General features: G+C 43.7%; 27 non-coding genes across 27 annotated transcripts; 10 read left to right on the forward strand and 17 right to left on the reverse strand.

Annotated features, from left to right (window-relative positions):
• Window positions 1-354: 354 nt before the first annotated feature.
• Window positions 355-428, forward strand: trnat-cgu (transfer RNA threonine (anticodon CGU)). Its single transcript has one exon. It is a non-coding gene; the product is annotated as a tRNA-Thr (tRNA).
• Window positions 429-1892: 1464 nt separating this feature from the next.
• trnat-agu (transfer RNA threonine (anticodon AGU)) lies at window positions 1893-1966 on the reverse strand. Its single transcript has one exon. It is a non-coding gene; the product is annotated as a tRNA-Thr (tRNA).
• A 534-nt stretch (window positions 1967-2500) lies between these two features.
• Window positions 2501-2574, reverse strand: trnat-agu (transfer RNA threonine (anticodon AGU)). The gene has a single exon. It is a non-coding gene; the product is annotated as a tRNA-Thr (tRNA).
• Window positions 2575-3587: 1013 nt separating this feature from the next.
• Window positions 3588-3669, reverse strand: trnal-uag (transfer RNA leucine (anticodon UAG)). Its single transcript has one exon. It is a non-coding gene; the product is annotated as a tRNA-Leu (tRNA).
• Window positions 3670-4771: 1102 nt separating this feature from the next.
• Window positions 4772-4845, forward strand: trnat-cgu (transfer RNA threonine (anticodon CGU)). Its single transcript has one exon. It is a non-coding gene; the product is annotated as a tRNA-Thr (tRNA).
• Window positions 4846-5221: 376 nt separating this feature from the next.
• trnat-agu (transfer RNA threonine (anticodon AGU)) lies at window positions 5222-5295 on the reverse strand. Its single transcript has one exon. It is a non-coding gene; the product is annotated as a tRNA-Thr (tRNA).
• Window positions 5296-6632: 1337 nt separating this feature from the next.
• trnat-ugu (transfer RNA threonine (anticodon UGU)) lies at window positions 6633-6706 on the forward strand. The gene has a single exon. It is a non-coding gene; the product is annotated as a tRNA-Thr (tRNA).
• Window positions 6707-7434: 728 nt separating this feature from the next.
• On the reverse strand, window positions 7435-7516 carry trnal-uag (transfer RNA leucine (anticodon UAG)). The gene has a single exon. It is a non-coding gene; the product is annotated as a tRNA-Leu (tRNA).
• Window positions 7517-7669: 153 nt separating this feature from the next.
• Window positions 7670-7743, reverse strand: trnat-agu (transfer RNA threonine (anticodon AGU)). The gene has a single exon. It is a non-coding gene; the product is annotated as a tRNA-Thr (tRNA).
• A 582-nt stretch (window positions 7744-8325) lies between these two features.
• trnat-cgu (transfer RNA threonine (anticodon CGU)) lies at window positions 8326-8399 on the forward strand. The gene has a single exon. It is a non-coding gene; the product is annotated as a tRNA-Thr (tRNA).
• A 238-nt stretch (window positions 8400-8637) lies between these two features.
• Window positions 8638-8711, reverse strand: trnat-agu (transfer RNA threonine (anticodon AGU)). Its single transcript has one exon. It is a non-coding gene; the product is annotated as a tRNA-Thr (tRNA).
• A 1014-nt stretch (window positions 8712-9725) lies between these two features.
• trnal-uag (transfer RNA leucine (anticodon UAG)) lies at window positions 9726-9807 on the reverse strand. Its single transcript has one exon. It is a non-coding gene; the product is annotated as a tRNA-Leu (tRNA).
• Window positions 9808-10909: 1102 nt separating this feature from the next.
• On the forward strand, window positions 10910-10983 carry trnat-cgu (transfer RNA threonine (anticodon CGU)). The gene has a single exon. It is a non-coding gene; the product is annotated as a tRNA-Thr (tRNA).
• Window positions 10984-11359: 376 nt separating this feature from the next.
• trnat-agu (transfer RNA threonine (anticodon AGU)) lies at window positions 11360-11433 on the reverse strand. The gene has a single exon. It is a non-coding gene; the product is annotated as a tRNA-Thr (tRNA).
• A 1337-nt stretch (window positions 11434-12770) lies between these two features.
• On the forward strand, window positions 12771-12844 carry trnat-ugu (transfer RNA threonine (anticodon UGU)). The gene has a single exon. It is a non-coding gene; the product is annotated as a tRNA-Thr (tRNA).
• A 728-nt stretch (window positions 12845-13572) lies between these two features.
• On the reverse strand, window positions 13573-13654 carry trnal-uag (transfer RNA leucine (anticodon UAG)). Its single transcript has one exon. It is a non-coding gene; the product is annotated as a tRNA-Leu (tRNA).
• A 153-nt stretch (window positions 13655-13807) lies between these two features.
• Window positions 13808-13881, reverse strand: trnat-agu (transfer RNA threonine (anticodon AGU)). Its single transcript has one exon. It is a non-coding gene; the product is annotated as a tRNA-Thr (tRNA).
• Window positions 13882-14463: 582 nt separating this feature from the next.
• On the forward strand, window positions 14464-14537 carry trnat-cgu (transfer RNA threonine (anticodon CGU)). Its single transcript has one exon. It is a non-coding gene; the product is annotated as a tRNA-Thr (tRNA).
• Window positions 14538-15191: 654 nt separating this feature from the next.
• On the forward strand, window positions 15192-15265 carry trnat-cgu (transfer RNA threonine (anticodon CGU)). The gene has a single exon. It is a non-coding gene; the product is annotated as a tRNA-Thr (tRNA).
• Window positions 15266-15993: 728 nt separating this feature from the next.
• On the reverse strand, window positions 15994-16075 carry trnal-uag (transfer RNA leucine (anticodon UAG)). The gene has a single exon. It is a non-coding gene; the product is annotated as a tRNA-Leu (tRNA).
• Window positions 16076-16219: 144 nt separating this feature from the next.
• trnat-agu (transfer RNA threonine (anticodon AGU)) lies at window positions 16220-16293 on the reverse strand. Its single transcript has one exon. It is a non-coding gene; the product is annotated as a tRNA-Thr (tRNA).
• A 574-nt stretch (window positions 16294-16867) lies between these two features.
• trnat-cgu (transfer RNA threonine (anticodon CGU)) lies at window positions 16868-16941 on the forward strand. Its single transcript has one exon. It is a non-coding gene; the product is annotated as a tRNA-Thr (tRNA).
• A 238-nt stretch (window positions 16942-17179) lies between these two features.
• On the reverse strand, window positions 17180-17253 carry trnat-agu (transfer RNA threonine (anticodon AGU)). The gene has a single exon. It is a non-coding gene; the product is annotated as a tRNA-Thr (tRNA).
• Window positions 17254-19367: 2114 nt separating this feature from the next.
• On the forward strand, window positions 19368-19441 carry trnat-ugu (transfer RNA threonine (anticodon UGU)). Its single transcript has one exon. It is a non-coding gene; the product is annotated as a tRNA-Thr (tRNA).
• A 238-nt stretch (window positions 19442-19679) lies between these two features.
• On the reverse strand, window positions 19680-19753 carry trnat-agu (transfer RNA threonine (anticodon AGU)). The gene has a single exon. It is a non-coding gene; the product is annotated as a tRNA-Thr (tRNA).
• A 589-nt stretch (window positions 19754-20342) lies between these two features.
• On the reverse strand, window positions 20343-20424 carry trnal-uag (transfer RNA leucine (anticodon UAG)). Its single transcript has one exon. It is a non-coding gene; the product is annotated as a tRNA-Leu (tRNA).
• Window positions 20425-20568: 144 nt separating this feature from the next.
• trnat-agu (transfer RNA threonine (anticodon AGU)) lies at window positions 20569-20642 on the reverse strand. Its single transcript has one exon. It is a non-coding gene; the product is annotated as a tRNA-Thr (tRNA).
• Between the last annotated feature and the right edge of the window lie 634 nt (window positions 20643-21276).

Raw genomic sequence — 21276 nt, forward strand, 5'->3', positions numbered from 1 at the left:
TCGTGTATTCCTTCCAGGAGTGCCTTAATCACTTGATGTTTTTGCACGCACCATCTACTTTGACACTACAATGTTCATAAAAGGAGTTGTTTTGTGCTTGAAATGGTTGTTCTATCACTGCCATTTTCGCAAGATCAGATATTGAGATCAAGTGCTAGCAGTTTCAAGCTGTACCAAAGTTCATGTGTAATCAATTCTGATATGTTGGATTACGCCTTTGCATACATTACCAAGGTGCACTTCCACACGGCGTCCCATGAAGTTTTGTCGCAGAAGGTGCAACTCTAACATCCATCCGTTTTTGGCTCTCGGTACATATGGGCAATTCTCTGGGATTTGAAATCGTTTAAATGAGGCGCTGTGGCTTAGCTGGTTAAAGTGCCTGTCTCGTAAACAGGAGATCCTGGGTTCATTTCCCAGCAGTGCCTCTGTGTATAAACACTACTTATGACTAGCTTGCTTCTAAATGCCCAGTACAATTTTATTAGTCATTTCAAAGCAAAAGATGTGTAAAGCTACAGTCATGTTGGCAAAGGCCAAAAAGGGAGTTGTTTTATGCTTGAAATGGTTCTTCTAACAACAATGAGATCCACGCAAAATGCCCAACGCATCCGTGAAATCCTGAGATCAAGTTACAAGACTTCCTTGATCGCTGGACTTCTTTGTGTGCGGCGTAGGTACTGGGGCCTAGCGGGTAAAAGTATGTCTTGGAGATCTCGTGTATTCCTTCCAGGAGTGCCTTAATCACTGTATGTTTTTGCACGCACCATCTACTTTGACACTACAATGTTCATAAAAGGAGTTGTTTTGTGCTTGAAATGGTAGTTCTATCACTGCCATTTTCGCAAGATCAGATATTGAGATCAAGTGCTAGCAGTTTCAAGCTGTAACAAAGTTCATGTGGAATCAATTCTGACATGTTGGATTACGCCTTTGCATACATTACCAAGGTGCACTTCCACATGGCGTCCCATGAAGATTTGTCGCAGAAGGTGCAACTCTAACATCCATCGAAATATAATTGGGTTTTTGGCTCACGGTACATATGGGCAATTCTCTGGGATTTGAAATCCTTTAAATGAGGCGCTGTGTGTCAGATTGTTACAAAATGCCCAACGCATCCGTGAAATCCTGAGATCAAGTTACAAGACTTCCTTGATCGCTGGACTTCTTTGTGTGCGGCGTAGGTACTGGGGCCTAGCGGGTAAAAGCATGTCTTGGAGATCTCGTGTATTCCTTCCAGGAGTGCCTTAATCACTTGATGTTTTTGCACGCACCATCTACTTTGACACTACAATGTTCATAAAAGGAGTTGTTTTGTGCTTGAAATGGTTCTTCTATCACTGCCATTTTCGCAAGATCAGATATTGAGATCAAGTGCTAGCAGTTTCAAGCTGTACCAAAGTTCATGTGTAATCAATTCTGATATGTTGGATTACGCCTTTGCATACATTACCAAGGTGCACTTCCACATGGCGTCCCATGAAGTTTTGTCGCAGAATGTGCAACTCTAACATCCATCCGTTTTTGGCTCACGGTACATATGGGCAATTCTCTGGGATTTGAAATCGTTTAAATGAGGCGCTTTGACTTAGCTGGTTAAAGCGCCTGTCTTGTAAACAGGAGATCCTGGGTTCAAATCCTAGCAGTGCCTCTGTGTATAAACACTACTTATGACTAGCTTGCTTCTAAATGCCCAGTACAATTTTATTGGTCATTTCAAGGCAAAAGATGTGTAAAGCTACAGTCATGTTGGCAAAGGCCAAAAAGGGAGTTGTTTTATGCTTGAAATGGTTCTTCTAACAACAACGAGATCCACGCTTGCTACTAAATGCCCAACGCAAAAGTTCAGTCAATTAAAGGCAAAAGATGCATAAAGACACAGTCAGCTCAGGCACTGCTGGGATTCAAACCCAGGATCTCCTGTTTACTAGACAGGCACTTTAACCAACTAAGCCACAGCGCCACTCAAGACTCTGGCTTCATTTTCAGCCACACAGTCTAAAGGTAAACTCTCAGAGAAGATCACAAAACAATGTCTGCAAAAAGCAAGATGCCACTCCATTCTGTGGCTGGATCATCCGTGAAATCCTGAGATCAAGTTACAAGACTTCCTTGATCGCTACTAAATGCCCAACGCATCCGTGAAATCCTGAGATCAAGTTACAAGACTTCCTTGATCGCTGGACTTCTTTGTGTGCGGCGTAGGTACTGGGGCCTAGCGGGTAAAAGCATGTTTTGGAGATCTCGTGTGTATAAACTCTGTGTATAAACACTACTTATGACTAGCTTGCTTCTAAATACCCAGTACAATTTTATTAGTCATTTCAAAGCAAAAGATGTGTAAAGATACAGTCATGTAGGCAAAGGCCAAAAAGGGAGTTGTTTTATGCTTGAAATGGTTCTTCTAACAACAACGAGATCCACGCTTGCTACTAAATGCCCAACGCAAAAGTTCAGTCAATTAAAGGCAAAAGATGCATAAATACACAGTCAGCTCAGGCACTGCTGGGATTCGAACCCAGGATCTCCTGTTTACTAGACAGGCACTTTAACCAACTAAGGCACAGCGCCACTCAAGCTGCTGGCTTCATTTTAAGCCACACAGTCTAAAGGTAAACTCTCAGAGAAGATCACAAAACAATGTCTGCAAAAAGCAATTGCCAATCCATTCTGTGGCTGGATCATCCGTGAAACCGTGAAATCCTGAGATCAAGTTACAAGACTTCCTTGATCGCTGGACTTCTTTGTGTGCGGCGTAGGTACTGGGGCCTAGCGGGTAAAAGCATGTCTTGGAGATCTCGTGTATTCCTTCCAGGAGTGCCTTAATCACTTGATGTTTTTGCACGCACCATCTACTTTGACACTACAATGTTCATAAAAGGAGTTGTTTTGTGCTTGAAATGGTTGTTCTATCACTGCCATTTTCGCAAGATCAGATATTGAGATCAAGTGCTAGCAGTTTCAAGCTGTAACAAAGTTCATGTGGAATCAATTCTGACATGTTGGATTACGCCTTTGCATACATTACCAAGGTGCACTTCCACATGGCGTCCCATGAAGTTTTGTCGCAGAAGGTGCAACTCTAACATCCATCGAAATATAATTGGGTTTTTGGCTCACGGTACATATGGGCAATTCTCTGGGATTTGAAATCCTTTAAATGAGGCGCTGTGTGTCAGATTGTTACAAAATGCCCAACGCATCCGTGAAATCCTGAGATCAAGTTACAAGACTTCCTTGATCGCTGGACTTCTTTGTGTGCGGCGTAGGTACTGGGGCCTAGCGGGTAAAAGCATGTCTTGGAGATCTCGTGTATTCCTTCCAGGAGTGCCTTAATCACTTGATGTTTTTGCACGCACCATCTACATATGGGCAATTCTCTGGGATTTGAAATCCTTCCTGCACATGTTTTTCTGTTGCATTCGTGCAGGTTAGGAGCTAGGAAGCTCAGCAGGGAGGATGTCTTAACTAGAAGAGCTGATCATCTGTGCATAATTGTACAAAGAGTAAACATTGATGACCTGCAAGAGGTAAGAACCCTTTATCATTATAAGAAGTGCTTTCCATATGCACCTGGTGTCAAATGGCAGTGGTGGGATTTGAACCCACGCCTCCTGAGAGACTGGAGCCTAAATCCAGCGCCTTAGACCACTCGGCCACACTACCTCAAGGCACAGCTTTTGCCTCGGGGAAAAATAACGCAGTAGGCATGTAAGCGCGCTCAGAGAAGATCACAAAACAATGTCTGCAAAAAGCAAGATGCCAATCCATTCTGTGGCTGGATCATCCGTGAAATCCTGAGATCAAGTTACAAGACTTCCTTGATCGCTGGACTTCTTTGTGTGCGGCGTAGGTACTGGGGCCTAGCGGGTAAAAGCATGTCTTGGAGATCTCGTGTATTCCTTCCAGGAGTGCCTTAATCACTTGATGTTTTTGCAGGCACCATCTACTTTGACACTACAATGTTCATAAAAGGAGTTGTTTTGTGCTTGAAATGGTTGTTCTATCACTGCCATTTTCGCAAGATCAGATATTGAGATCAAGTGCTAGCAGTTTCAAGCTGTAACAAAGTTCATGTGGAATCAATTCTGACATGTTGGATTACGCCTTTGCATACATTACCAAGGTGCACTTCCACATGGCGTCCCATGAAGTTTTGTCGCAGAAGGTGCAACTCTAACATCCATCGAAATATAATTGGGTTTTTGGCTCACGGTACATATGGGCAATTCTCTGGGATTTGAAATCCTTTAAATGAGGCGCTGTGTGTCAGATGGCTACAAAATGCCCAACGCATCCGTGAAATCCTGAGATCAAGTTACAAGACTTCCTTGATCGCTGGACTTCTTTGTGTGCGGCGTAGGTACTGGGGCCTAGCGGGTAAAAGCATGTCTTGGAGATCTCGTGTATTCCTTCCAGGAGTGCCTTAATCACTTGATGTTTTTGCACGCACCATCTACTTTGACACTACAATGTTCATAAAAGGAGTTGTTTTGTGCTTGAAATGGTTGTTCTATCACTGCCATTTTCGCAAGATCAGATATTGAGATCAAGTGCTAGCAGTTTCAAGCTGTAACAAAGTTCATGTGGAATCAATTCTGACATGTTGGATTACGCCTTTGCATACATTACCAAGGTGCACTTCCACATGGCGTCCCATGAAGTTTTGTCGCAGAAGGTGCAACTCTAACATCCATCGAAATATAATTGGGTTTTTGGCTCACGGTACATATGGGCAATTCTCTGGCATTTGAAATCCTTTAAATGAGGCGCTGTGGCTTAGCTGGTTAAAGTGCCTGTCTCGTAAACAGGAGATCCTGGGTTCAAATCCCAGCAGTGCCTCTGTCTATAAACACCACTTATGACTAGCTTTCTTCTGAATGCCAAATACAATTTCATTGGTCATTTCAAGGCAAAAGATGTGTCTGCCTTTCAACATTTTCAGTGCACATAATACTTCTTTTTCTCCGATTATGGCATGAAGAAGCAACTGTGTAATTTCACACAAAAAGTCAGAAGATGCTGTTTCTTTAGCCATAGATTTTTTTTTTTTTAATGCTGCACACTGTTCAACCTGCGGTGGAGACTACAGATGAGTCAACTCCTGTCTTAAACAAAGTCATTCATTTGAGATAAGGAATCAATAGCCTTTAGTTGTCAAATGGCAGTACCTGCGGCGTAGGTACTGGGGCCTAGCGGGTAAAGACACAGTCAGCTCAGGCACTGCTGGGATTTGAACCCAGGATCTCCTGTTTACTAGACAGGCACTTTAACCAACTAAGCCACAGCGCCACTCAAGCTGCTGGCTTCATTTTCAGCCACACAGTCTAAAGCTAAACTCTCAGAGAAGATCACAAAACAATGTCTGCAAAAAGCAAGATGCCACTCCATTCTGTGGCTGGATCATCCGTGAAATCCTGAGATCAAGTTACAAGACTTCCTTGATCGCTGGACTTCTTTGTGTGCGGCGTAGGTACTGGGGCCTAGCGGGTAAAAGCATGTCTTGGAGATCTCGTGTATTCCTTCCAGGAGTGCCTTAATCACTTGATGTTTTTGCACGCACCATCTACTTTGACACTACAATGTTCATAAAAGGAGTTGTTTTGTGCTTGAAATGGTTGTTCTATCACTGCCATTTTCGCAAGATCAGCTATTGAGATCAAGTGCTAGCAGTTTCAAGTTGTAACAAAGTTCATGTGGAATCATTTCTGACATGTTGGATTACGCCTTTGCATACATTACCAAGGTGCACTTCCACATGGCGTCCCATGAAGTTTTGTCGCAGAAGGTGCAACTCTAACATCCATCGAAATATAATTGGGTTTTTGGCTCACGGTACATATGGGCAATTTTCTGGGATTTGAAATCCTTTAAATGAGGCGCTGTGTGTCAGATGGCTACAAAATGCCCAACGCATCCGTGAAATCCTGAGATCAAGTTACAAGACTTCCTTGATCGCTGGACTTCTTTGTGTGCGGCGTAGGTACTGGGGCCTAGCGGGTAAAAGCATGTATTGGAGATCCCGTGTATTACTTCCAGGAGTGCCTTAATCACTTGATGTTTTTGCACGCACCATCTACTTTGCCACTACAATGTTCATAAAAGGAGTTGTTTTGTGCTTGAAATGGTTGTTCTATCACTGCCATTTTCGCAAGATCAGACATTGAGATCAAGTGCTAGCAGTTTCAAGCTGTAACAAAGTTCATGTGGAATCAATTCTGACATGTTGGATTACGCCTTTGCATACATTACCAAGGTGCACTTCCACATGGCGTCCCATGAAGTTTTGTCGCAGAAGGTGCAACTCTAACATCCATCGAAATATAATTGGGTTTTTGGCTCACGGTACATATGGGCAATTCTCTGGGATTTGAAATCCTTTAAATGAGGCGCTGTGTGTCAGATTGTTACAAAATGCCCAACGCATCCGTGAAATCCTGAGATCAAGTTACAAGACTTCCTTGATCGCTGGACTTCTTTGTGTGCGGCGTAGGTACTGGGGCCTAGCGGGTAAAAGCATGTCTTGGAGATCTCGTGTATTCCTTCCAGGAGTGCCTTAATCACTTAATGTTTTTGCACGCACCATCTACATATGGGCAATTCTCTGGGATTTGAAATCCTTTAAATGAGGCGCTGTGGCTTAGCTGGTTAAAGTGCCTGTCTTGTAAACAGGAGATCCTGGGTTCAAATCCCAGCAGTGCCTCTGTGTATAAACACTACTTATGACTAGCTTGCTTCTAAATGCCCAGTACAATTTTATTGGTCATTTCAAGGCAAAAGATGTGTAAAGCTACAGTCATGTTGGCAACGGCCAAAAAGGGAGTTGTTTTATGCTTGAAATGCTTCTTCTATCCCTCCCGGTTTCGCAAGATCAAATATTGAGATCAAATGCTACAAGGTCCACTATACCACTCTGCTCTATTGCTCTGTCAGGTTGGCACGTTTCAACATTTTCAGTGCACGTAATACTGCTTTTTTTGGGATTATGGGATAAAGAAGCAACTGTGTAATTTCACACAAAAAGTCAGAAGATGTTGTTGCTTTAGCCATAGATGATTTTTTGATGCTTCACGCTGTTCAACCAGCGGTGGAGACTACAAATAAGTCAACTCCTGTCTCAAACAAAGTCATTCATTTGAGATATGGAATCGATAGCCTCTAGTTGTCAGATGGCAGTGGTGGGATTCCACTTGTCCTGAGAGACTGGAGCCTTAAGCCAGCGCTTTGGACCACTCAGCCACACTTCCTGCACTTGTTTTTCTGTTGCATTCGTGCAGGTTACGAGCTAGGAAGCTCAGCAGGGAGGATGTCTTAACTAGAAGAGCTGATCATCTGTGCATAATTGTACAAAGAGTAAACATTGATGACCTGCAAGAGGTAAGAACCCTTTATCATTATAAGAAGTGCTTTCCATATGCACCTGGTGTCAAATGGCAGTGGTGGGATTTGAACCCACGCCTCCTGAGAGACTGGAGCCTAAATCCAGCGCCTTAGACCACTCGGCCACACTACCTCAAGGCGCAGCTTTTGCCTCGGGGAAAAATAACGCAGTAGGCATGTAAGCGCGCAGGATAAATTGACAACGAGATCCACGCTTGCTACTAAATGCCCAACGCAATAGTTTAGTCAATTAAAGGCAAAAGATGCATAAAGACACAGACAGCTCAGGCACTGCTGGGATTTGAACCCAGGATCTCCTGTTTACTAGACAGGCACTTTAACCAACTAAGCCACAGCGCCACTCAAGACTCTGGCTTCATTTTCAGCCACACAGTCTAAAGGTAAACTCTCAGAGAAGATCACAAAACAATGTCTGCAAAAAGCAAGATGCCAATCCATTCTGTGGCTGGATCATCCGTGAAACCGTGAAATCCTGAGATCAAGTTACAAGACTTCCTTGATCGCTGGACTTCTTTGTGTGCGGCGTAGGTACTGGGGCCTAGCGGGTAAAAGCATGTCTTGGAGATCTCGTGTATTCCTTCCAGGAGTGCCTTAATCACTTGATGTTTTTGCACGCACCATCTACTTTGACACTACAATGTTCATAAAAGGAGTTGTTTTGTGCTTGAAATGGTTCTTCTATCACTGCCATTTTCGCAAGATCAGATATTGAGATCAAGTGCTAGCAGTTTCAAGCTGTACCAAAGTTCATGTGTAATCAATTCTGATATGTTGGATTACGCCTTTGCATACATTACCAAGGTGCACTTCCACACGGCGTCCCATGAAGTTTTGTCGCAGAAGGTGCAACTCTAACATCCATCCGTTTTTGGCTCTCGGTACATATGGGCAATTCTCTGGGATTTTAAATCGTTTAAATGAGGCGCTGTGGCTTAGCTGGTTAAAGTGCCTGTCTCGTAAACAGGAGATCCTGGGTTCATTTCCCAGCAGTGCCTCTGTGTATAAACACTACTTATGACTAGCTTGCTTCTAAATGCCCAGTACAATTTTATTAGTCATTTCAAAGCAAAAGATGTGTAAAGCTACAGTCATGTTGGCAAAGGCCAAAAAGGGAGTTGTTTTATGCTTGAAATGGTTCTTCTAACAACAACGAGATCCACGCTTGCTACTAAATGCCCAACGCAAAAGTTCAGTCAATTAAAGGCAAAAGATGCATAAATACACAGTCAGCTCAGGCACTGCTGGGATTCGAACCCAGGATCTCCTGTTTACTAGACAGGCACTTTAACCAACTAAGGCACAGCGCCACTCAAGCTGCTGGCTTCATTTTAAGCCACACAGTCTAAAGGTAAACTCTCAGAGAAGATCACAAAACAATGTCTGCAAAAAGCAAGATGCCAATCCATTCTGTGGCTGGATCATCCGTGAAACCGTGAAATCCTGAGATCAAGTTACAAGACTTCCTTGATCGCTGGACTTCTTTGTGTGCGGCGTAGGTACTGGGGCCTAGCGGGTAAAAGCATGTCTTGGAGATCTCGTGTATTCCTTCCAGGAGTGCCTTAATCACTTGATGTTTTTGCACGCACCATCTACTTTGACACTACAATGTTCATAAAAGGAGTTGTTTTGTGCTTGAAATGGTTGTTCTATCACTGCCATTTTCGCAAGATCAGATATTGAGATCAAGTGCTAGCAGTTTCAAGCTGTAACAAAGTTCATGTGGAATCAATTCTGACATGTTGGATTACGCCTTTGCATACATTACCAAGGTGCACTTCCACATGGCGTCCCATGAAGTTTTGTCGCAGAAGGTGCAACTCTAACATCCATCGAAATATAATTGGGTTTTTGGCTCACGGTACATATGGGCAATTCTCTGGGATTTGAAATCCTTTAAATGAGGCGCTGTGTGTCAGATTGTTACAAAATGCCCAACGCATCCGTGAAATCCTGAGATCAAGTTACAAGACTTCCTTGATCGCTGGACTTCTTTGTGTGCGGCGTAGGTACTGGGGCCTAGCGGGTAAAAGCATGTCTTGGAGATCTCGTGTATTCCTTCCAGGAGTGCCTTAATCACTTGATGTTTTTGCACGCACCATCTACATATGGGCAATTCTCTGGGATTTGAAATCCTTCCTGCACATGTTTTTCTGTTGCATTCGTGCAGGTTAGGAGCTAGGAAGCTCAGCAGGGAGGATGTCTTAACTAGAAGAGCTGATCATCTGTGCATAATTGTACAAAGAGTAAACATTGATGACCTGCAAGAGGTAAGAACCCTTTATCATTATAAGAAGTGCTTTCCATATGCACCTGGTGTCAAATGGCAGTGGTGGGATTTGAACCCACGCCTCCTGAGAGACTGGAGCCTAAATCCAGCGCCTTAGACCACTCGGCCACACTACCTCAAGGCACAGCTTTTGCCTCGGGGAAAAATAACGCAGTAGGCATGTAAGCGCGCTCAGAGAAGATCACAAAACAATGTCTGCAAAAAGCAAGATGCCAATCCATTCTGTGGCTGGATCATCCGTGAAATCCTGAGATCAAGTTACAAGACTTCCTTGATCGCTGGACTTCTTTGTGTGCGGCGTAGGTACTGGGGCCTAGCGGGTAAAAGCATGTCTTGGAGATCTCGTGTATTCCTTCCAGGAGTGCCTTAATCACTTGATGTTTTTGCAGGCACCATCTACTTTGACACTACAATGTTCATAAAAGGAGTTGTTTTGTGCTTGAAATGGTTGTTCTATCACTGCCATTTTCGCAAGATCAGATATTGAGATCAAGTGCTAGCAGTTTCAAGCTGTAACAAAGTTCATGTGGAATCAATTCTGACATGTTGGATTACGCCTTTGCATACATTACCAAGGTGCACTTCCACATGGCGTCCCATGAAGTTTTGTCGCAGAAGGTGCAACTCTAACATCCATCGAAATATAATTGGGATTTTGGCTCACGGTACATATGGGCAATTCTCTGGGATTTGAAATCCTTTAAATGAGGCGCTGTGTGTCAGATGGCTACAAAATGCCCAACGCATCCGTGAAATCCTGAGATCAAGTTACAAGACTTCCTTGATCGCTGGACTTCTTTGTGTGCGGCGTAGGTACTGGGGCCTAGCGGGTAAAAGCATGTCTTGGAGATCTCGTGTATTCCTTCCAGGAGTGCCTTAATCACTTGATGTTTTTGCACGCACCATCTACTTTGACACTACAATGTTCATAAAAGGAGTTGTTTTGTGCTTGAAATGGTTGTTCTATCACTGCCATTTTCGCAAGATCAGATATTGAGATCAAGTGCTAGCAGTTTCAAGCTGTAACAAAGTTCATGTGGAATCAATTCTGACATGTTGGATTACGCCTTTGCATACATTACCAAGGTGCACTTCCACATGGCGTCCCATGAAGTTTTGTCGCAGAAGGTGCAACTCTAACATCCATCGAAATATAATTGGGTTTTTGGCTCACGGTACATATGGGCAATTCTCTGGCATTTGAAATCCTTTAAATGAGGCGCTGTGGCTTAGCTGGTTAAAGTGCCTGTCTCGTAAACAGGAGATCCTGGGTTCAAATCCCAGCAGTGCCTCTGTCTATAAACACCACTTATGACTAGCTTTCTTCTGAATGCCAAATACAATTTCATTGGTCATTTCAAGGCAAAAGATGTGTCTGCCTTTCAACATTTTCAGTGCACATAATACTTCTTTTTCTCCGATTATGGCATGAAGAAGCAACTGTGTAATTTCACACAAAAAGTCAGAAGATGCTGTTTCTTTAGCCATAGATTTTTTTTTTTTTAATGCTGCACACTGTTCAACCTGCGGTGGAGACTACAGATGAGTCAACTCCTGTCTTAAACAAAGTCATTCATTTGAGATAAGGAATCAATAGCCTTTAGTTGTCAAATGGCAGTACCTGCGGCGTAGGTACTGGGGCCTAGCGGGTAAAGACACAGTCAGCTCAGGCACTGCTGGGATTTGAACCCAGGATCTCCTGTTTACTAGACAGGCACTTTAACCAACTAAGCCACAGCGCCACTCAAGCTGCTGGCTTCATTTTCAGCCACACAGTCTAAAGCTAAACTCTCAGAGAAGATCACAAAACAATGTCTGCAAAAAGCAAGATGCCACTCCATTCTGTGGCTGGATCATCCGTGAAATCCTGAGATCAAGTTACAAGACTTCCTTGATCGCTGGACTTCTTTGTGTGCGGCGTAGGTACTGGGGCCTAGCGGGTAAAAGCATGTCTTGGAGATCTCGTGTATTCCTTCCAGGAGTGCCTTAATCACTTGATGTTTTTGCACGCACCATCTACTTTGACACTACAATGTTCATAAAAGGAGTTGTTTTGTGCTTGAAATGGTTGTTCTATCACTGCCATTTTCGCAAGATCAGCTATTGAGATCAAGTGCTAGCAGTTTCAAGTTGTAACAAAGTTCATGTGGAATCATTTCTGACATGTTGGATTACGCCTTTGCATACATTACCAAGGTGCACTTCCACATGGCGTCCCATGAAGTTTTGTCGCAGAAGGTGCAACTCTAACATCCATCGAAATATAATTGGGTTTTTGGCTCACGGTACATATGGGCAATTTTCTGGGATTTGAAATCCTTTAAATGAGGCGCTGTGTGTCAGATGGCTACAAAATGCCCAACGCATCCGTGAAATCCTGAGATCAAGTTACAAGACTTCCTTGATCGCTGGACTTCTTTGTGTGCGGCGTAGGTACTGGGGCCTAGCGGGTAAAAGCATGTATTGGAGATCCCGTGTATTACTTCCAGGAGTGCCTTAATCACTTGATGTTTTTGCACGCACCATCTACTTTGCCACTACAATGTTCATAAAAGGAGTTGTTTTGTGCTTGAAATGGTTGTTCTATCACTGCCATTTTCGCAAGATCAGACATTGAGATCAAGTGCTAGCAGTTTCAAGCTGTAACAAAGTTCATGTGGAATCAATTCTGACATGTTGGATTACGCCTTTGCATACATTACCAAGGTGCACTTCCACATGGCGTCCCATGAAGTTTTGTCGCAGAAGGTGCAACTCTAACATCCATCGAAATATAATTGGGTTTTTGGCTCACGGTACATATGGGCAATTCTCTGGGATTTGAAATCCTTTAAATGAGGCGCTGTGTGTCAGATTGTTACAAAATGCCCAACGCATCCGTGAAATCCTGAGATCAAGTTACAAGACTTCCTTGATCGCTGGACTTCTTTGTGTGCGGCGTAGGTACTGGGGCCTAGCGGGTAAAAGCATGTCTTGGAGATCTCGTGTATTCCTTCCAGGAGTGCCTTAATCACTTAATGTTTTTGCACGCACCATCTACATATGGGCAATTCTCTGGGATTTGAAATCTTTTAAATGAGGCGCTGTGGCTTAGCTGGTTAAAGTGCCTGTCTTGTAAACAGGAGATCCTGGGTTCAAATCCCAGCAGTGCCTCTGTGTATAAACATTACTTATGACTAGCTTGCTTCTAAATGCCCAGTACAATTTTATTGTTCATTTCAAGGCAAAAGATGTGTAAAGCTACAGTCATGTTGGCAAAGGCCAAAAAGGGAGTTGTTTTATGCTTGAAATGGTTCTTCTATCACTCCCGGTTTCGCAAGATCAAATATTGAGATCAAATGCTACAAGGTCCACTATACCACTCTGCTCTATTGCTCTGTCAGGTTGGCACGTTTCAACATTTTCAGTGCACGTAATACTGCTTTTTTTGGGATTATGGGATAAAGAAGCAACTGTGTAATTTCACACAAAAAGTCAGAAGATGTTGTTGCTTTAGCCATAGATGATTTTTTGATGCTTCACGCTGTTCAACCAGCGGTGGAGACTACAAATAAGTCAACTCCTGTCTCAAACAAAGTCATTCATTTGAGATATGGAATCGATAGCCTCTAGTTGTCAGATGGCAGTGGTGGGATTCCACTTGTCCTGAGAGACTGGAGCCTTAAGCCAGCGCTTTGGACCACTCAGCCACACTTCCTGCACTTGTTTTTCTGTTGCATTCGTGCAGGTTACGAGCTAGGAAGCTCAGCAGGGAGGATGTCTTAACTAGAAGAGCTGATCATCTGTGCATAATTGTACAAAGAGTAAACATTGATGACCTGCAAGAGGTAAGAACCCTTTATCATTATAAGAAGTGCTTTCCATATGCACCTGGTGTCAAATGGCAGTGGTGGGATTTGAACCCACGCCTCCTGAGAGACTGGAGCCTAAATCCAGCGCCTTAGACCACTCGGCCACACTACCTCAAGGCGCAGCTTTTGCCTCGGGGAAAAATAACGCAGTAGGCATGTAAGCGCGCAGGATAAATTGACAACGAGATCCACGCTTGCTACTAAATGCCCAACGCAATAGTTTAGTCAATTAAAGGCAAAAGATGCATAAAGACACAGACAGCTCAGGCACTGCTGGGATTTGAACCCAGGATCTCCTGTTTACTAGACAGGCACTTTAACCAACTAAGCCACAGCGCCACTCAAGACTCTGGCTTCATTTTCAGCCACACAGTCTAAAGGTAAACTCTCAGAGAAGATCACAAAACAATGTCTGCAAAAAGCAAGATGCCAATCCATTCTGTGGCTGGATCATCCGTGAAACCGTGAAATCCTGAGATCAAGTTACAAGACTTCCTTGATCGCTGGACTTCTTTGTGTGCGGCGTAGGTACTGGGGCCTAGCGGGTAAAAGCATGTCTTGGAGATCTCGTGTATTCCTTCCAGGAGTGCCTTAATCACTTGATGTTTTTGCACGCACCATCTACTTTGACACTACAATGTTCATAAAAGGAGTTGTTTTGTGCTTGAAATGGTTCTTCTATCACTGCCATTTTCGCAAGATCAGATATTGAGATCAAGTGCTAGCAGTTTCAAGCTGTACCAAAGTTCATGTGTAATCAATTCTGATATGTTGGATTACGCCTTTGCATACATTACCAAGGTGCACTTCCACACGGCGTCCCATGAAGTTTTGTCGCAGAAGGTGCAACTCTAACATCCATCCGTTTTTGGCTCTCGGTACATATGGGCAATTCTCTGGGATTTTAAATCGTTTAAATGAGGCGCTGTGGCTTAGCTGGTTAAAGTGCCTGTCTCGTAAACAGGAGATCCTGGGTTCATTTCCCAGCAGTGCCTCTGTGTATAAACACTACTTATGACTAGCTTGCTTCTAAATGCCCAGTACAATTTTATTAGTCATTTCAAAGCAAAAGATGTGTAAAGCTACAGTCATGTTGGCAAAGGCCAAAAAGGGAGTTGTTTTATGCTTGAAATGGTTCTTCTAACAACAATGAGATTCACGCAAAATGCCCAACGCATCCGTGAAATCCTGAGATCAAGTTACAAGACTTCCTTGATCGCTGGACTTCTTTGTGTGCGGCGTAGGTACTGGGGCCTAGCGGGTAAAAGCATGTCTTGGAGATCTCGTGTATTCCTTCCAGGAGTGCCTTAATCACTTGATGTTTTTGCACGCACCATCTACTTTGACACTACAATGTTCATAAAAGGAGTTGTTTTGTGCTTGAAATGGTTCTTCTATCACTGCCATTTTCGCAAGATCAGATATTGAGATCAAGTGCTAGCAGTTTCAAGCTGTAACAAAGTTCATGTGGAATCAATTCTGACATGTTGGATTACGCCTTTGCATACATTACCAAGGTGCACTTCCACATGGCGTCCCATGAAGTTTTGTCGTAGAAGGTGCAACTCTAACATCCATCGAAATATAATTGGGTTTTTGGCTCACGGAACATATGGGCAATTCTCTGGGATTTGAAATCCTTTAAATGAGGCGCTGTGGCTTAGCTGGTTAAAGTGCCTGTCTCGTAAACAGGAGATCCTGGGTTCAAATCCCAGCAGTGCCTCTGTCTATAAACACCACTTATGACTAGCTTTCTTCTGAATGCCCAATACAATTTCATTGGTCATTTCAAGGCAAAAGATGTGTAAAGCTACAGTCATGTTGGCAAAGGCCAAAAAGGGAGTTGTTTTATGCTTGAAATGGTTCTTCTATCACTCCCGGTTTCGCAAGATCAAATATTGAGATCAAATGCTACAAGGTCCACTATACCACTCTGCTCTATTGCTCTGTCAGGTTGGCACGTTTCAACATTTTCAGTGCACGTAATACTGCTTTTTTTGGGATTATGGGATAAAGAAGCAACTGTGTAATTTCACACAAAAAGTCAGAAGATGTTGTTGCTTTAGCCATAGATGATTTTTTGATGCTTCACGCTGTTCAACCAGCGGTGGAGACTACAGATAAGTCAACTCCTGTCTCTAACAAAGTCATTCATTTGAGATATGGAATCGATAGCCTGTAGTTGTCAGATGGCAGTGGTGGGATTCCACTTGTCCTGAGAGACTGGAGCCTTAAGCCAGCGCTTTGGACCACTCAGCCACACTTCCTGCACTTGTTTTTCTGTTGCATTCGTGCAGGTTACGAGCTAGGAAGCTCAGCAGGGAGGATGTCTTAACTAGAAGAGCTGATCATCTGTGCATAATTGTACAAAGAGTAAACATTGATGACCTGCAAGAGGTAAGAACCCTATATCATTATATGAAGTGCTTTCCATAGGCACCTGGTGTCAAATGGCAGTGGTGGGATTTGAACCCACGCCTCCTGAGAGACTGGAGCCTAAATCCCGCACCTTAGACCACTCGGCCACACCACCTCAAGGCGCAGCTTTTGCCTCGGGGAAAAATAACGCAGTAGGCATGGAAGCGCGTAGGATAAATTGACAACGAGATCCACGCTTGCTACTAAATGCCCAACGCAATAGTTAAAGGCAAAAGATGCATAAAGACACAGTTAGCTCAGGCACTGCTGGGATTTGAACCCAGGATCTCCTGTTTACTAGACAGGCACTTTAACCAACTAAGCCACAGCGCCACTCAAGACTCTGGCTTCATTTTCAGCCACACAGTCTAAAGGTAAACTCTCAGAGAAGATCACAAAACAATGTCTGCAAAAAGCAAGATGCCACTCCATTCTGTGGCTGGATCATCCGTGAAATCCTGAGATCAAGTTACAAGACTTCCTTGATCGCTGGACTTCTTTGTGTGCGGCGTAGGTACTGGGGCCTAGCGGGTAAAAGCATGTCTTGGAGATCTCGTGTATTCCTTCCAGGAGTGCCTTAATCACTTGATGTTTTTGCACGCACCATCTACTTTGACACTACAATGTTCATAAAAGGAGTTGTTTTGTGCTTGAAATGGTTCTTCTATCACTGCCATTTTCGCAAGATCAGATATTGAGATCAAGTGCTAGCAGTTTCAAGCTGTAACAAAGTTCATGTGGAATCAATTCTGACATGTTGGATTACGCCTTTGCATACATTACCAAGGTGCACTTCCACACGGCGTCCCATGAAGTTTTGTCGCAGAAGGTGCAACTCTAACATCCATCCGTTTTTGGCTCCCGGTACATATGGGCAATTCTCTGGGATTTGAAATCGTTTAAATGAGGCGCTGTGGCTTAGCTGGTTAAAGTGCCTGTCTCGTAAACAGGAGATCCTGGGTTCATTTCCCAGCAGTGCCTCTGTGTATAAACACTACTTATGACTAGCTTGCTTCTAAATGCCCAGTACAATTTTATTAGTCATTTCAAAGCAAAAGATGTGTAAAGCTACAGTCATGTTGGCAAAGGCCAAAAAGGGAGTTGTTTTATGCTTGAAATGGTTCTTCTAACAACAACGAGATCCACGCTTGCTACTAAATGCCCAACGCAAAAGTTCAGTCAATTAAAGGCAAAAGATGCATAAAGACACTGTCAGCTCAGGCACTGCTGGGATTCGAACCCAGGATCTCCTGTTTACTAGACAGGCACTTTAACCAACTAAGCCACAGCGCCACTCAAGCTGCTGGCTTCATTTTCAGCCACACAGTCTAAAGGTAAACTCTCAGAGAAGATCACAAAACAATGTCTGCAAAAAGCAAGATGCCAATCCATTCTGTGGCTGGATCATCCGTGAAACCGTGAAATCCTGAGATCAAGTTACAAGACTTCCTTGATCGCTGGACTTCTTTGTGTGCGGCGTAGGTACTGGGGCCTAGCGGGTAAAAGCATGTCTTGGAGATCTCGTGTATTCCTTCCAGGAGTGCCTTAATCACTTGATGTTTTTGCACGCACCATCTACTTTGACACTACAATGTTCATAAAAGGAGTTGTTTTGTGCTTGGAATGGTTGTTCTATCACTGCCATTTTCGCAAGATCAGCTATTGAGATCAAGTGCTAGCAGTTTCAAGTTGTAACAAAGTTCATGTGGAATCAATTCTGACATGTTGGATTACGCCTTTGCATACATTACCAAGGTGCACTTCCACATGGCGTCCCATGAAGTTTTGTCGCAGAAGGTGCAACTCTAACATCCATCGAAATATAATTGGGTTTTTGGCTCACGGTACATATGGGCAATTCTCTGGGATTTGAAATCCTTTAAATGAGGCGCTGTGTGTCAGATGGCTACAAAATGCCCAACGCATCCGTGAAATCCTGAGATCAAGTTACAAGACTTCCTTGATCGCTGGACTTCTTTGTGTGCGGCGTAGGTACTGGGGCCTAGCGGGTAAAAGCATGTATTGGAGATCTCGTGTATTCCTTCCAGGAGTGCCTTAATCACTTGATGTTTTTGCACGCACCATCTACTTTGACACTACAATGTTCATAAAAGGAGTTGTTTTGTGCTTGGAATGGTTGTTCTATCACTGCCATTTTCGCAAGATCAGCTATTGAGATCAAGTGCTAGCAGTTTCAAGTTGTAACAAAGTTCATGTGGAATCAATTCTGACATGTTGGATTACGCCTTTGCATACATTACCAAGGTGCACTTCCACATGGCGTCCCATGAAGTTTTGTCGCAGAAGGTGCAACTCTAACATCCATCGAAATATAATTGGGTTTTTGGCTCACGGTACATATGGGCAATTCTCTGGGATTTGAAATCCTTTAAATGAGGCGCTGTGTGTCAGATGGCTACAAAATGCCCAACGCATCCGTGAAATCCTGAGATCAAGTTACAAGACTTCCTTGATCGCTGGACTTCTTTGTGTGCGGCGTAGGTACTGGGGCCTAGCGGGTAAAAGCATGTATTGGAGATCTCGTGTATTCCTTCCAGGAGTGCCTTAATCACTTGATGTTTTTGCACGCACCATCTACTTTGACACTACAATGTTCATAAAAGGAGTTGTTTTGTGCTTGAAATGGTTGTTCTATCACTGCCATTTTCGCAAGATCAGATATTGAGATCAAGTGCTAGCAGTTTCAAGCTGTAACAAAGTTCATGTGGAATCAATTCTGACATGTTGGATTACGCCTTTGCATACATTACCAAGGTGCACTTCCACATGGCGTCCCATGAAGTTTTAAATCCAGCGCCTTAGACCACTCGGCCACACTACCTCAAGGCGCAGCTTTTTGCCCCGGGGAAAAATAACGCCGTAGGCATGTAAGCACGTAGGATAAATTGACAACGAGATCCACGCTTGCTACTAAATGCCCAACGCATCCGTGAAATCCTGAGATCAAGTTACAAGACTTCCTTGATCGCTGGACTTCTTTGTGTGCGGCGTAGGTACTGGGGCCTAGCGGGTAAAAGCATGTCTTGGAGATCTCGTGTATTCCTTCCAGGAGTGCCTTAATCACTTGATGTTTTTGCACGCACCATCTACTTTGACACTACAATGTTCATAAAAGGAGTTGTTTTGTGCTTGAAATGGTTCTTCTATCACTGCCATTTTCGCAAGATCAGATATTGAGATCAAGTGCTAGCAGTTTCAAGCTGTAACAAAGTTCATGTGGAATCAATTCTGATATGTTGGATTACGCCTTTGCATACATTACCAAGGTGCACTTCCACACGGCGTCCCATGAAATTTTGTCGCAGAAGGTGCAACTCTAACATCCATCCGTTTTTGGCTCTCGGTACATATGGGCAATTCTCTGGGATTTGAAATCGTTTAAATGAGGCGCTGTGGCTTAGCTGGTTAAAGCGCCTGTCTTGTAAACAGGAGATCCTGGGTTCAAATCCTAGCAGTGCCTCTGTGTATAAACACTACTTATGACTAGCTTGCTTCTAAATGCCCAGTACAATTTTATTGGTCATTTCAAGGCAAAAGATGTGTAAAGCTACAGTCATGTTGGCAAAGGCCAAAAAGGGAGTTGTTTTATGCTTGAAATGGTTCTTCTAACAACAACGAGATCCACGCTTGCTACTAAATGCCCAACGCAATAGTTTAGTCAATTAAAGGCAAAAGATGCATAAAGACACAGTCAGCTCAGGCACTGCTGGGATTTGAACCCAGGATCTCCTGTTTACTAGACAGGCACTTTAACCAACTAAGCCACAGCGCCACTCTTCTATCACTCCCGGTTTCGCAAGATCAAATATTGAGATCAAATGCTACAAGGTCCACTATACCACTCTGCTCTATTGCTCTGTCAGGTTGGCACGTTTCAACATTTTCAGTGCACGTAATACTGCTTATTTTGGGATTATGGGATAAAGAAGCAACTGTGTAATTTCACACAAAAAGTCAGAAGATGTTGTTGCTTTAGCCATAGATGATTTTTTGATGCTTCACGCTGTTCAACCAGCGGTGGAGACTACAGATAAGTCAACTCCTGTCTCAAACAAAGTCATTCATTTGAGATATGGAATCGATAGCCTGTAGTTGTCAGATGGCAGTGGTGGGATTCCACTTGTCCTGAGAGACTGGAGCCTTAAGCCAGCGCTTTGGACCACTCAGCCACACTTCCTGCACTTGTTTTTCTGTTGCATTCGTGCAGGTTACGAGCTAGGAAGCTCAGCAGGGAGGATGTCTTAACTAGAAGAGCTGATCATCTGTGCATAATTGTACAAAGAGTAAACATTGATGACCTGCAAGAGGTAAGAACCCTATATCATTATATGAAGTGCTTTCCATAGGCACCTGGTGTCAAATGGCAGTGGTGGGATTTGAACCCACGCCTCCTGAGAGACTGGAGCCTAAATCCCGCGCCTTAGACCACTCGGCCACACCACCTCAAGGCGCAGCTTTTGCCTCGGGGAAAAATAACGCAGTAGGCATGTAAGCGCGTAGGATAAATTGACAACGAGATCCACGCTTGCTACTAAATGCCCAATGCAATAGTTAAAGGCAAAAGATGCATAAAGACACAGTCAGCTCAGGCACTGCTGGGATTTGAACCCAGGATCTCCTGTTTACTAGACAGGCACTTTAACCAACTAAGCCACAGCGCCACTCAAGACTCTGGCTTCATTTTCAGCCACACAGTCTAAAGGTAAACTCTCAGAGAAGATCACAAAACAATGTCTGCAAAAAGCAAGATGCCACTCCATTCTGTGGCTGGATCATCCGTGAAATCCTGAGATCAAGTTACAAGACTTCCTTGATCGCTGGACTTCTTTGTGTGCGGCGTAGGTACTGGGGCCTAGCGGGTAAAAGCATGTCTTGGAGATCTCGTGTATTCCTTCCAGGAGTGCCTTAATCACTTGATGTTTTTGCACGCACCATCTACTTTGACACTACAATGTTCATAAAAGGAGTTGTTTTGTGCTTGAAATGGTTCTTCTATCACTGCCATTTTCGCAAGATCAGATATTGAGATCAAGTGCTAGCAGTTTCAAGCTGTAACAAAGTTCATGTGGAATCAATTCTGACATGTTGGATTACGCCTTTGCATACATTACCAAGGTGCACTTCCACATGGCGTCCCATGAAGTTTTAAATCCAGCGCCTTAGACCACTCGGCCACACTACCTCAAGGCGCAGCTTTTTGCCCCGGGGAAAAATAACGCCGTAGGCATGTAAGCACGTAGGATAAATTGACAACGAGATCCACGCTTGCTACTAAATGCCCAACGCATCCGTGAA

This window comes from Channa argus, chromosome 10, assembly GCF_033026475.1.
Source record: "Channa argus isolate prfri chromosome 10, Channa argus male v1.0, whole genome shotgun sequence".
Taxonomy (NCBI): domain Eukaryota; kingdom Metazoa; phylum Chordata; class Actinopteri; order Anabantiformes; family Channidae; genus Channa; species Channa argus.